A 14734-nucleotide genomic window follows, 5' to 3' on the forward strand; every position below is an offset into this window, starting at 1 on the left:
CATTAGAATATGGGAAACAAAGGGGTGATGGTCGTGCATATCAAAGGGACCTTTGGCCAGGGCTTCGTAGCCACAGAATTTTACCCAAGATATTTGGTAATGGTTTTGCTTGCCATGGAATAGAAAGAGAAAATTAAGGCGTAGGTGTGGTACACACCTAAAAGTAGTGTAGGAGGCTCCATGAATTGCAGTTATGGGGGGGGGCTCAGGATCTCTTAATATGGGTTTGAACTCCATCACTAAACCTCTGGCCCCAGGGCTCCCTATGGGATGTTGTGGCACTTAAAATGGTTTAAAAGCAGTTTACTCTTGCAGTGTAGGCCAGTGTCCGTGAACCTGTGGCCCTCCAGATGTTGCTGGGCCATTTGCATTATTCCTGACCATTGGCCATCCTATAGAATCACAGAATTGTAGAGTTGGAAGGGATTCCAAGGTTCATCTAGTCTGACCGTCTGCAGTGCAGAAATCTCAGTTAGATCATACATGACAGATGGTCATCCAGCCTCTGCTTAAAAACCTCCAAGGAGGGCTTTCTCCTTCCAGTGCCTTCCAAGAGAGTCTGTTCCACTGTCAAACAGTTCTTAGTGTCAGAAAGTTTTTTTTCTGATGTTTAGAGAATCTCCTTTATTGTAACTTGAAGACATTGGTTTGGGTCCCAGCCTCCGGAGCAGGAGAAAACAAGCTTGCTCCATCCTCCATGTGACAGCCCTTTAGATATCTGAAGACTGCTATCGTTATCTCCCTCAGTCTACTCATTTGCAGGCTAAACATGCCCAGCTCCCTCAACGGTTCCTTAGGCTTAGTTTCCAGATCCTTGATCATTTTGGCCACCCACTTCTGCACACGTTCCAGATTGTCCATATCCTTCTTAAATTGTAGTGCCCAGAACTGGACTCAGTACTCCAGGTGAGGTCTGACCAAGGCAGACCAGAGCCAGGACTACGACTTTCCTTGATCTGGATACTATGCTTCTGTTGATGCAGCCCAGAATAGCATTAGCTTTTTCCACTGCTGCATCACACTGCTGACTCGTGTTAAACTTGTGGTTCCCTAGATCCTTTTCACATGTACTACTGGCAATCCAGGTGTCCCCCTTCTTTTATCTGTGCAGCTGGTTCTAATAATATCTGGAAGGCCACAGAGTTGCTAGTATTATGGGTATTTACTGGGGGTGGGGCAGTTAATCTAGAGTTGAGAATCCTTTACCCAGTTTTGTTTCTTCATCAGTGCATGTCCTCTAAGTATCTCTGCAAATGGAGCTTTGTGTGTATGTTTCCATTTATCTGATAATCTGTTTCTTCAAAAAAAAAATTGTCATAAATATTGGGAAATGATCTAGTTTTCCATGGAGCACGATGGAGTTCTGTGTTGCTATAAGAAAAAAAATGTCCCTGCCATGTGAATTGCTGTTATATTTTCCTAATTTGGTATCTGTTGGAAGTTTCTCTTGCACCATATTGCTGGCTTGGGGGGAAAAGAAGGAAGAAAATGTGCGGTCGCTGGGACAGCCTGCCTGCTCCATCTGGCAACTGGTTGTTCCCTTTGCAAATGATCTCTTCTGTTTTGCAGGACTTGGTTTGCCCAAGGGAAACTTTGATAATCAAGTTTTCATACTCCTCTTGTTATTTGTTGTGGAACTCCAAGTTTCATGTTTTAATTAGTCCTGGCTACTGCTTTTGAAAATGTGCTTCATACAATGTGCCCACTCTTTCAATTTCCCATAGGTTTTTTGAGCCAACAGCAAGCCATAAACAAGTTTGCTAAGACCAGGAAGTACAGTATTTCTTTGTTGCCTTCCTAATGTGGTAGGTGGGAGTTTGCCTTCTTCCAGCCCGATGCCCTGCAGATGTTTTAGGCTACAACTCCTTGTATCCCTGACAATTGTCTGTGCTGCAGGCCAAAGTATATGGAGGGCACCAAGCCGAGGGAGCTTGATTTAGAGACCTGTTTGGAAAGAAGCAAAGGGAAATAGGATGGTCATGGTGGCATGGTTGTAATCAGACCAGATTTGTTTATTCCGAAATGATCACATCCTGCTTTCTCTCAAGGCAGGCAGAAAAAAAGATGATAACCACATCCGAGTGGTTGACAAATGGCAGTCCTTGTGGCCAGGTTTTACTCACTGGCCACGGATCTTCTCCTGGCTGCTGTGTCTTGTTGTTGTCAAATACCCAACTGGTTTAATTTTGATTTGGTTTAATTTTGGCTTGGTTTGATTTAATGTCTGTGTTCTGCTTTTCCAACAAGAAGTGTTGAGCTTGCAACAACCATGGTGGCATTAAAACAGCAACAGGCAGGGCAATCACTATGACACAGTAGCATGGAAGTAAAGCAAACGACAGTGTCAAATTGGTCAAACCAATTAATACAATTCAATGAACCCCATAGTTGGGCTTGAAAATTTCGACTTCTTCTCCATCTTCCTTTTGAAACATGCAAGGAACCCTGACCCGGGACAGTAGTGACTTGAAGGTGGGGGCAGTGATGGTGGCAAATGTCCTCTCCTCAAATGCTGCTGGTGTTGTGGCTGTTTCAGCTGTGTCCCCTCAAAGCTGTGGTTGAGTAGCTGACAGCTTGCTGCTATTGAAGCAGATTTGGCTGGCCTTGAGACTTCCAACTGCTGCTTTGTAACCTGTTAGATCAGCAGCTCCCAAACTTTTTAGGGCCACCCCCGCCTTGGTTCCCTGCACTACCCTATAAAAAAGCTTTCAGAATAGTAGTTTGCACAAGGCAGATATCAACACAATGAAATGCAAAGCAGTAACAATTAATTGCACATTTATTCGAAGTCCAAGTAACTATTTGGTTTGCTTAACCAGGCCAGCAAAATTCAAAAAACTTGATCCAGTGCTATCAGCTTTTCAAAGTGGTGGTCATTTGCACCTCCAGAGCCCCCCTGCCCACTGGCGGAGGAACGAGGGGGGGCGGGCAGTGGGAGCGCTCTGCCCCTGGCACCATCAGGGAGGGGGGGGTACCATCGCGGCCACCCCCCTGGACACACACCATGTACCCCCCCCCCCCGCTCCTGGCACCACACCCCCGCAGGCGACACACCACGCCTGCGTGGGTGGCATGCCACGCCCCCCTGGAATGTGCACCAAGCCCTCTGTGCGTGCGCCAGCCATGCCCCCACCTGCTCTCCGCCCCCGGTACCAGAGCATGCAGCTTTCCCACTGCCCTGTTGCCTCCTTGACTCTTAGTGCCCTGCTAGGTAATCCCTCCCTGCGGGGTGTGTGTGTGTGTGTGCCACCCGCTTTGGGAACCACTATGTTAGAGCAAAAGGTCTCAGCCACCCATGCTGTGGGGTGGAGCTGTCTTCCTGACACCAGTGTCACTATTACTTACCAGGGCTAGGCAGGGTGGCAGTGAGTTAGGGGCTGTGTGGGTGCACCCGTCGGAGCACTGGATGAGTCCCGCCACAGCAGTACTGACCTCCTTGGCCCCATCTAGGTCAGGAGCCGCATTGCCGGTGTCAGGAAAGTACCTCTGCCCCACCACACCTACCTTGCTGCTGGCAGAGTTTGTGGCCTATTCTGGACAAGGAGGAAACCTGAAGATGGAGCCGAATAAGGTTTCACTTGCGCGGTTCCCTCATGATTCAACAGTATAGGATACGACAGCCATCTTCCCTAAAGCAGTGATCCTCAACCTTGGGCCTCCAGATGTTTATGGCCTACAACTCCCATGATCCCTAGCTAGCAGGACCAGTGGTCAGGGATGATGGGAATTGTAGTCTCAAAACATCTGGAGGCCCAAGGTTGAGGACCACTGCCCTAAAGGACTGTCATGTGGAAGATGGAGCCAGCTTCTTTTCCGCTGCTACAGAGGGATTCAAATGACCAAAAAGGAGATTCTGAATAAAGTTTGGAAGAACTTTCTGAGGGTAAGATCTGTTCAACAGGGAAATGGACTCCGTGAGAAAATGGTGGGCACTTCTTCATTGGAAGTTTTTAAGTAGAGGTTGAATAGTAATCTGTTAGGGATTCTTTAGCTGTGATTCCTGCACTGCAGGGGGCTGGACTAGATGACCCTGACTATGATTCTGTCAGGAAACAGCCCGGGAAATTCAGGGTTTTCCTCTGCCCTCTTTGTCCTCTTGGTGCTAAATCCCAGAGCGGGGAGGAAGTGTTGGGAGAGCATCGGCAAATTTGATTCTGACATGCAGGAATTTGAGATATTTCTCCAGCCCCACAACCCAGGAAGGAGAGCTGGCGTTTGGATCGGGGCTTGGCCTATATTGGCTTGTGACTCAGATGTGGAACTTCAGTAAATATAGCTCCTGACCACCGGGCCAAAGGCTCGCATATGAAAACTTTCAGCATGAAAACTTCGGTGCCTTCAGTTCTAAAATAATGTCTCAGAATGATCCGTTTCCACATACAGCCCCCTCTTTAAATAAACCGCAGATGAAAACACACAATAGCTGTGAGCTTCCAGGGGGAAGGTGGCGGATTAGATTCTGTGGTATCTGAGCCCTGCGTTGTTGACGGGAGAAGAAAGCGGGTTTAAACTTTTCTTTGGGAACAAAATAACGATCACTTTGTGACCAAGATTGTAGTGTAACTGGATATTCCCATCTCCTACCGTGGAATTTCAAGTGGCGCAACTCTTCATAAGAGTGTAATGTGGGCTAGTTATCCTTTCCCCAGTGGGGAGGATTATATATATATATATATATATATATATATATATATATATATAGGATAAGAGACAAGCTGAAGTTAACCCTGAGCATGCCATACTTGAGCAACAGCAAGTTCTGACCAGAAGCCTGAAAAGGAAGCCCACAGGCAGGATCTGAGCCCAAGATCCCTCTCCCCTCCTGTGGTTTCCAGCAACCAGTATTCATAAACATTGCTGCCTCTAACTGTGGAGGCAGAGCAATAGCCATCGTGGCTAGTAGCCCCAATGATAGCCACTCTTGCATTCATGAAGGAAGGAAAGTGGCATCGTGAAATCCAATGAATTTATTTGTTTAGTTGGTTGCATTTATAATTCCACCTTTTCTCCCAGGAGCTCACAGCGGCACACATGATTTCTCCCCTCCCTCATTTAATCCCCACAACCATCCTACAGGGTAGGTTAGGTTGAGAGGCAGTAACCCTGGGGGTCACACCCAGTGAGCTTCCTGGCCGGGTGGGGATTTGAACCCCGATCTCCTGTGTCCTAGTCTTGACACTCCCAACTACTGGCTTTCAGGCTAGCAGGTCTTCTATCCAAGGACTGGTTGAAGTTCAGCAAAGTCATGTGCCTCCAGACCAGATCGAAGAAGAGGGGAACCCTTTTCAGCCTGAGAGGTGCATTCTCTTCTGGGCATGCTTCAGGTGTGCCAGTGGGTGGGGGGAGTGGCAAAGTGGGTGGGGCTAGGGATGCAAATTTTCTCCTGTAGGACACATTCCAGCCCGGGGAAAGCAGTCAAGGATGGTGTGATACAAGGCTGGGGATGGTGTGTGGCCCCCAAGGAGTTCTGAGGGCCAGATGGAATGGCGTGGAGGGCCACATTCAGACCCCAGGCCCGAGGTTCCATTCCGAAGAACATGCCCTATTATTTTGATTTCTAGCCTGTCCTCTGTTGGTTCAGGCAGCTGACAGCAATAGCATGAATATGAAAATGATTGAAACAGGAATGGTACGAAACCAGAGCACAGCGCTACAGCAGAATGACCACCAACCCAATTGCTGGAATCCACAGGAGGGGATAGGGCTCTTACTCTTAGATCCTGCCTGGAGGTTCCCTGTGGTTGGCTACTGTGAGTTCAGGATGCTGGACTAGATGGGCTGTTGGTGTGATCCGGCAGGGCTGTTCTTACATTAATCCATTACTGACGACCCCTTCCGAAAGCCTGGCCAGATAAATAAATACAGTCGTAATTCTGCTTATGTATCCCTCTGGATATGTAAACTTCGGGTTGCGAACGCGGCAAACCTGGAAGTGTATACTTCTGGGTTTCGCCGTGCGTGCATGCGCAGAAGGGCGCCTCCGGTCACGGACTTTTTGGGGTACGGCCGGGCCTCTGGAACGGATCCCATCCATAACCAGAGGTACCACTGTATGTCTTTAACTGGCGTTGAAGGTTGAATAACAGCTGTGCCAGCCACATATTGAAAGAGGGAGAGAGCTCGTTTCATAGATGTTCCAGTGGATGGGATGCTTTTAAAGTACAGTACTTCTCTTTCCTCTTGGTTTTAATTGTATCTCTGTGGGGTTTATTGTCTGTTGATGTTTGGCCGTAAGTCGCTTTGGGTGGCAAAGCAGAACTGACAAATTTAATAAATAAGTTAAATAAATAAATCACGTAGAAGCCCCTGTCTCAAAATGAGAAGTTCCCCTAATGATGACACAATATGAAAGGGCCTATATGAGAGGAGGAGGGAGACCTCTTTGTGCAAGCAGTTGCATCTCTGCCCGGTGCTTAAAGGATGTATATTTCCCTCCTTGGGCTTCCCCTTCATTTCATGTTATTTGGCCTTTCTTTCTCTGTGTACCCTGTTACAATCGGGCTAACGTGTCCTTTGCCAAAAAGTAGTACTTAGAAGCAAAAAAAAAAAAAAGGCATGGTGGGGGAAGAAGTAAGCAAAGAAAGTAGCTGGGGATACTTCGTTCAGATGTTTTTATATTAAACATTTTTTCCTCTATGGACCTATTTTGCCGATGGGAAATAAAAGGGCATTTCTTTTCCAGTATGCTTCCAAAAAAAAAGTAAAAATTATTTGCCCCTTGTGGGCGCTTTCCCCATATGGGCCGAACGATTCCATAAACCTTTTTGGATGAAAAATCGCAGAGCTACAGCATGACTGAGCAATTTTGTTGCTTTAAAAAAATAATAATAAAGGAGGGGGAGAATCTCCTTCCCCCTCCCCTCCAAGAATACATTCCTTCCCTTTGTTTTCACAAAACTTTTAACCCTCTTTGGAACTCCTGGCAAAAGTGACTTCTCAGGCCTCCAAAGTCTTTTCTCCCTGATGAGAAAAAAAATCCAACCAAGGCAGTGGGGGAAAGTGTTAATTTCCAAGAGGGTTGCTGTTTTTATTCTTGCGGTTCAAAACAAAAACAAAAACCTGTTATTGTGGCGTGAGCTTTCCCAGCAGCCTGAAAAGTGTGGAGCCAGAAGAATATAAGATCTTCCTGCTGGACCAGGCCAGTGGCCCCTCTAGTCCGGCATCCTGTTCTCACAGTGGCCAACCAGATACCTGTCAGAAACCTGCAAGCAGGACCTGAGCACTAGAGCCCTCTCCCCTCCTGCTTTTTCCAGCAACTGGTATTCGGAAGCATTGTTGCCTCTGATTGTAGAGGCAGAGCATAGCCATCGTGGCAAGTAGTCAATAGTCCTCCTCTCCTCCATGATCAGACGCTGTTTGCACACTTCCTTCTCAAGCAAGAACAACAAAAAATTGGGCCACAGGTGGGCTTACCTGCGGCCTTCAAGATGTTGGTGGACGGGCAGCTCCCATCAACCCTGAGCATTGGCCATGCTGTCTGGGATTGATGGGAGCTGCCGTCCCATCAACAGTGGTCTAGAGCAGGAAGCTAGATGTGACTTGCTCTAGAATAGCCTTCTCTTGGCTGTGTGTCCTCCAGTCACCAGGTTGGGGAAGGCAGACCTAGGAGGTAGAGCCGCTACTGAACCCTCCCTTAGATGTTGTTCTTGTGCTCCAAGCTCCACTGATGAAGCAGGGGGCTTTGGAACACACCCTAAGAACATTACAAGAGCCCTGCTGGATCAGGCCCATCCGGAGGGCACCAGGTTTCGAGTCTGGTGAATTGTACCAGCAGGGAAGAGGCTGCCACCACCCACAATAGTGGAACATGCTTTTGCTCATGAAATGGATCAATCTCCTATCAGAAAGGTAGTTTATAAAAGTGGTCAGCTGGGAGGATGAATTTGCCTGGAACCACATTGGTTTGCTTTTTGGGGTGGTGGAGAATGATGAAGATGATGGCAATAGTCCGTTTCTACACTGCTTTGTTGTCTGAAGGCGCTCCAAGCAGGAAGGGCTGCAGCTCATGGCTAGGGCATCTGTTTTGCATGCAGAAGGACCTCTGCCACCTCCAGGTAGATCTGGGAATTACCCCTTGTCTGAAACTCTGCAGAGCTGATAACCAGTGGGCCTGATTCAGGATAACGCAGCTTCCGCTGACCCCGTAATCCCAAAGCCAGTGAACTACATCTTAAAACCTCAGCATAAGCCAGTCAGCAGTCAAATCCACGCTAGTCGGCAAAATCACCGCATAGGAGGGCTAGGAGAGGCCCTTTGCCAAGATAGTGTGTTAAAAGGTGCTTTCATTAATCATGGATCCCACATCCTTGAGGACTAGAAGCCTGAGCAGACTATGAGAAATACTAAAAAAACACAACCAAAACCTTAGGAGAATAAAAGGTGCCCTCCCAGGCCAACTCCCTACCCCATGCTTTTAGGCAAGTAAAGGCATAGAACAGAGCTGGGGAACATTTCTTTCTGGCCAGCCTTCCAAGGGCCACATGCAAGCTAGTAGTGAGTGGAGGCTAAAGTGCTTGGAGCAGACAATAGAACAAGAGACTTTCAATCTCAGGGTCGTGGCTTCGAGCCACATGTCGGGTGAAAGATTCCCGCATCACAAGGGGTTGAACTTGATGACCTTTGAGATTCCTTCCAATTCTACAATTCTATGTTTCTGTTATTCTACTTCTATGATTCCACACACGGTCACACCTCTCTTCTCCATCCGGACAACCAAGAGGCAATATGGGAGCTGAAGGACGTATATCCTGCTAGGACAAAACACTCAGGGTGAAAAGTGGAGTCACAGTGAGGGGGTGGCATGACGAAAGTTCCGAGGGCCAGATAGAAATGCCTGGGGGCCGCATTCAGTTCTTGCATCTGAGGTCCCTCCACCCTTGTCCTAAGGGTATATACGCGTTTGCTGGTCAAAATTTGTTTTCTTTTATCGTGCTTAAGAACCAGGTCAGTAATATATAGGAGAAACTCTTGAGTTCTTCTGGAAACCTGTGGAGAGAAGATTTTTAGAGTTACATTAACTCCCCCCCATCCGCCCCATTCCTCCTCTGCTGCTTTGATGAGGGGGAGGCGTTTATAAGCCTTCCCTCCAAACTCTGTGACCAAGGTTTTTCCACGGAAATAACTTATTAAACGCACGGCTCTCATTGAAGCGATTGAAGTCTGCCCGCTTGGTATTCATCAAAGGTGCCTCCTTTTCCTGGAGGTGCCAAATCCAAACTCAGCAATTTGCTTTTTTGGAGAAAGCTCGGGTCTCAGGAGGGGGAGGGGGGCCCTGGTTGGAGAGTCAGAGATGGCGGAAGAATACCTTTAAAAAAAGGAAAAAGGCAGAAAATCAAAACCCTCCCAAAACAAACTGAAGGGAGAGAACTTCAGAGAAACACCCATAATTTCAAAGAATTTCGGGCGGTTGAATCCTGCTGCCCTGGAACACTGGGCATTTGTGTCGATTCAGCTCTTGAGAATACAGTGTTGGCCGTTCCTGGTTCGGCTGCCGACAGCTTTGAACTTCTCAGGAACCTGGCCTGAGACTGTTCCGATTCTTTTCTCATCCCCGCTCCTCTCTAATCAGATATAAAATCATAGAATTGGAAATCACAAGAGTTGGAAAAGGGCCCGAGGGTCATCTAGTCCAACCCCAGCAATGCAGGAATGGCAGCTAAGGAATCCCAAGAGAGTCCATTCCACTGTTGGAACAGCTCTTCCTATCAGAAAGCTCTTCCTAAGGTTGAGTTGGAATCTCCTCTCTTTCCATTTGAATTCGTTGTTTTGGGTCCTGCCCTCCAGAGTAGCAGAAAAACAAGCTTGTTCCACACTCCACGTGACAGTCCTTCAGAGAGAGAGGAAACACAAAGAAGCTGAAATGTTTACAATGAGAAAATTTGCATTACCAAGCTAGACATGTGTTATGAAAATCTATATAAAATGTACAGAGCAACCTACTATTTGCATTTTGTGGATTTATGGGGGTGTCAGATTTGTTGTGGTAAAAGGAAGGGAAGAATATATAGATTGAGGAACATAACCTTCTACCAGTCCCCAGGACACCAGCCCACCATCAACCTGCATTTCCATTGGCTGTATTCACACACACACACTTTGTTGTTTCAGTTTTCCCCCAATAAAGAATCAGAGAATGGCTAATCTGAAAAAAGGTATATACCTAAAGAGAGCATGAGAGGGAGGGATGCCTGCTTTATTTAACCTTTTCCAGCTGAGGAAAAATTCCAGTTCTGAGGGGTGGTGGTTTGAAGGATAGAAATGTGTCAAACTGATGTTTAGCTTCTGTGTCAGGACAAAAGTACTTCACATAGAAAGCCTTTCTAAGACGACCTCCCCCCACCCCCTTACAAATGTCTGGATCTCAACGGCCGTAGCAGTCTCTTGTTTGGGGAAACAAGCATTTCCGCCTGCCCATTGGTGATGCAAAGAAGATTTAAACAGGACATACAGTACCACAACGTCTTAGGCTTATTCCACTTGAGCAGCTGAAGGCTGCTTGAAATCCCACAGCCAGCCAGTGCATGGAGATGGCTTTGCTCTCTCTCCTCTTGCTGGGTGTGCGATGCTCCTGCAAATTGTTGCGTGGATGTGGACAGCCCTGTGTGATTTCGCAAGAGCATCCTAGGGTTTCTGGAGCCGGTGTGCCAGTTCCGAAAGCCCCCAGATGTTTGCATGGGGGTTGGGTTAGTAGGCTTTTGAGTATGCACGTTTTTGTGTGTATATATAGTACCCTTGGAACTGAACACCATCACCCCCATGTAATATCTGATCGTACTGTGCTAAGATGCTGTACTGTGCATTGCTTTCCTGGATTTGATTCAGAGGAACCAATGCAGCCATTGTGGAGGTTAGGAAGGAAGCTGCCTTAAACCAAGTCAGATGATTGGTCCATCTAGGTCAGCCTTCCCCACAACTATGAGACCAGGGACCAGCAAACTTTTTCAGCAGGGGGCCAGTCCACTGTCTCTCAGACCTTGTGGGGGGCCAGACTATATTTTGGAAAAAAATATGAACGAATTCCTATGCCCCACAAATAACCCAGAGATGCATTTTAAATAAAAGGACACATTCTACTCATGTAAAAGCACCAGGCAGGCCCCACAAATAACCCAGAGATGCATTTTAAATAAAAGGACACATTCTACTCATGTAAAAACATGCTGATTCCTGGACCATCCGCGGGCCGGATTTAGAAGGCGATTGGACCGCATCCGGCCCCCGGGCCTTAGTTTGGGGACCCCTGTATGAGACTCTTAATCTCAGGCTTGTGGGTTTGAACCCAATGTTGGGCAAAAAGGTTCCTGCGTTACACGGTGGCTGGACTAGATGACCCTTGTGGTGCCTTCCAGCTCTAACATTCTACGATCCTTGTGCCCTCTAGATGTCTAGACTGCCCCTCTCAGCATCCCTGCCCATTGGCCATGCTGGCTGGTGCTGATGGGATTTGGAGGAATGCCATGCATTGGCTACCTCAATTGAGCTCAAGGTGGCTGTTTGCCTTGCGCGACGTTCTCCATGCCTCCTGATGGGGCATAAACCTGTCGGGACTCCCTCTTGCTGTTGTCTTGGCTGGATTTGGCACTTGGGTGCTGTTATAAGCAAGCACTTTGAAGTCCGTGTTACTGGGGTCAGTTTTGATTCCACTGATGAAAGGGATGTGCAAGGGAGTGACTCCCTCCATTGGCAAATGCAGGAGCTTACCTTGGTGCACACCTGGGGCTCTTAAGTTAGGAGTAGAAATCTACATATTTAAGTAGGAAATGGTGGAAACTGCAGATGAGCAAAAGGGAGGGTTGTGCCCATAAAAGCATGGGTGGAAACTCCTGGTGTTAGGAACATAAGAAGCTGCCCTCTGCTTGGGTCCCACCTGCACTTTACATCATACCACTTGAAACAGTCATGGCTTCCCCCAAGGAATCCTGGGAACTGTAATTGGTTAGGGGTGCTGAGAGCTGTTAGGAGAGCCCCTCACCAAGCTACGATTCCCAGAGTGGTTTAATGATCAATCCTCCACCTGGGAATTTTAGCTCTGGGAGAGGACTAAGTCTCCTAACAAACCCTTAGCAAACTACAGCTCCTGGGATTCTTTGGTGGAAGCCACCACGGTTTAATGTGGTATAATACTGCTTTAATCTAGTGCGGACAGAGGTGCCAGTCAGGCCATGGAACCCTGTAGCTGCTGTTGTCAGTTTTGATCAGCAGCAACTCTCCAGGGTTTTCAGTTCTTAGTCTTTCCCAGCCCTACCTGGAGATGCTGTGTGGGGTGGAATCTGGGACCTTTTGCATGCAAGGCTGATGCCCCCCCCCCCCCAGAGCTATGGACCTTCGCCCTCTTGGTTAGAGTTTCATGCCCAGGAGAAGTCTGAAGATGCTTTCCAGTGAGATTCTATGATAGCTGGTGGAAGAAGTTCAACACACACACACACACACACACACACACACACACACACACACACACCAACTCTCCATAGCAAAAAAAAAAAAAGATTAAGACCAAACACTTCCTACAGGCTTCGTTTCCAAACTTGGACAGGCTGAGGAAGTGCATTCTGAAATCTGAAAAGTGTTTTATGAATCCACCGGGAATGCAAAGCCGGGGGGCGGGGAGAGGATAGCAGTCACTATCCCCCTTTTCAATAGAAGAGGGCTCTGTATTCTGCTGACTGCCAAACATTTATGGGATTGGCCCAGCGCCGGCCAACTGGCCAGCTCCGGCAGGCTGTGTCCTTCCGCTTTCTTGCTTTTGGAAGTAATTTGTGTTTTCAAAATAATAAATAAAGTGGACCTTGTTTTACAGTTGGGAAATGGTGTTGGCTGTAGCTTGCCTTTCCGCCTCAGAACAGGGTGTGTTTTCCCCTTTTGGTTTGCTCCCCCCCCCCAAGCAAACGCCATTGTTGTGGAAAATGTTAGGGCAATGGGCTGACTGTTTTCCAGGAATGGTTTCCAAGACTTGGTTCTTCCTTATCCGGGTGACAGCACATGCAGTTTCTGGATCCCCATGTCACCATGCCCATGACATGGTTGGGGCAAGAGCTGCCCTTAGAGCTAGGAACCTAGAGAGCTGCCTTATATCGAGGCAGGCCATTGGTCCATCTAGCTGAATATAGTCCATGCTGACTGGCAACAGACTTTCAGATGAAATGGATCTTAGCATACCAGAAGATGCTTGGTACTGACCTGAGGACTTCTTCATACAAAGCATCTAGCACAATATTGTCTACAGCAGAGGTAGCCAACATTGTGCCCTCCAGATATTGCTGGACTACAACTCCCATCAGCCTTAGCCATCATGCTCAGGGATGATGGGAGTTGTAGTCATTCTCAACAAAGGTCTCTTAGATAAGGCATGAGGAATGTTTGCCTACCTTATACTTCTCTCCAGACTTTGATGTCTCGGTTTCTTCCCTTCTTGCTCTTCTCCACTGGTGCCCCCCCCCGCGCCCCTTGTTTCCTGTTTGTGGACCACTGGTAGCCCATGGACAACAGTGAAAGCACTGTTAAGCTCCACTGTTATTATGGGTATCGCGGCACAAACGGCACTTGTCTGTAAACAGTCATGGCATTTTCCTTGGAAACGCTGATTAAACATTCCCTGTTAAGCCACCCCCTATAGGCTGTATGGAATTGCAAAAATGAAAGGGAGAAATCGAAAAACTCAGCTTTCTCCTGATTACAGTACTTGGGGTCTCGTCATCATATTTCTACCCCACCTATCTGACTGGGTTGCCCGAGCCACTTAGGGTCGTCATGTGTCCTTTGCCAGTGAGCGCAAGGACTTAAGTGAAAGGAAACTGTGGATCAGGCTGGGAAGTGGCCATCCAGCGAAGTTGGAAGTTTCAGAAAGGACTTCTTCCTGCAGCACATAGTTATAAACTATGGCATTCACTCCCAAAGGAGGCAGTGAGATGTCCAGCAATTGGATGTCCAGCAAGAGGATTAGACAAATTCATTGAGGAGAAGGTTATTGATGGCTACTAGCCATGAGGACTATGTTCTACTGCCAGTGCTTAAAGTCAGGAATGCTTCTGAATACCAGCTGCTGGGAAGAGCAGGAGGGGAGAATTGTTCTTGTGCTCAGGTGCTGCTTGTAGGTGTCCCATAATGGCCACCTGGAAGGCCACTATGAGAACAGGATGATGGACTAGATGGGCCATTGGCTTGATCCAGCAGGCTCACCTTCTGTTCTTAAGTGTTGTGGGGGTGCTGAGTAGTGGGAGTTATGGGTAGAGCGGCACTTGACAGTCCTACTTCCTGAGGGGAGCCTCCAACTAGAGCTGCGAAGAAATCGTCAAACTTTTGCCTGTGAAGTTTTACTGCAGGGGTCGGCAACCTGTGGCCCACGGGGGTCGTTTAAACGGCCCATGAGCTGCCCCCGAACCGAACCGCCCATTCGGTGAGTCCCTGTGCTCTGCGCTAAACCGGTGGAGCAGGGACTCACTTCCGCGACTCCGGAAATTGCGTCTGCGCAGACACATTGTGGCCAATGGAGCGATCTCTGCAGGAGTGAACCGGCCCAGGCGAGGTAAACCTTGCCGACCCCTGTTTTAATGTGAACTTTGCACATGTAGGAACAAGAAGCATGTTCTTTTCAGTAATTAGAAAACTCAGAAAAGGACAGCGGAGGTGCTTTCTGGAATTCTGCAAAAAGTGCATTTGCGTGGGTCTTGGAAGTGCAGAATCCATTGCATCGATGCCTTCCAGCTGTTCAGATTCATTTTCCAAGACCCCCATTCTA

The 14734-nt window shown here is 47.8% G+C and overlaps 1 protein-coding gene across 1 annotated transcript in view; it reads left to right on the forward strand.

Moving 5' to 3' along the window:
- Nucleotides 1–14734, forward strand: part of SMAD6 (SMAD family member 6) — a 51747-nt gene that overhangs the window by 17036 nt on the left and 19977 nt on the right. The gene's annotated exons all lie outside the window — the stretch shown is intronic.

The sequence above is a fragment of the Zootoca vivipara genome, chromosome 14, assembly GCF_963506605.1.
Source record: "Zootoca vivipara chromosome 14, rZooViv1.1, whole genome shotgun sequence".
Taxonomy (NCBI): domain Eukaryota; kingdom Metazoa; phylum Chordata; class Lepidosauria; order Squamata; family Lacertidae; genus Zootoca; species Zootoca vivipara.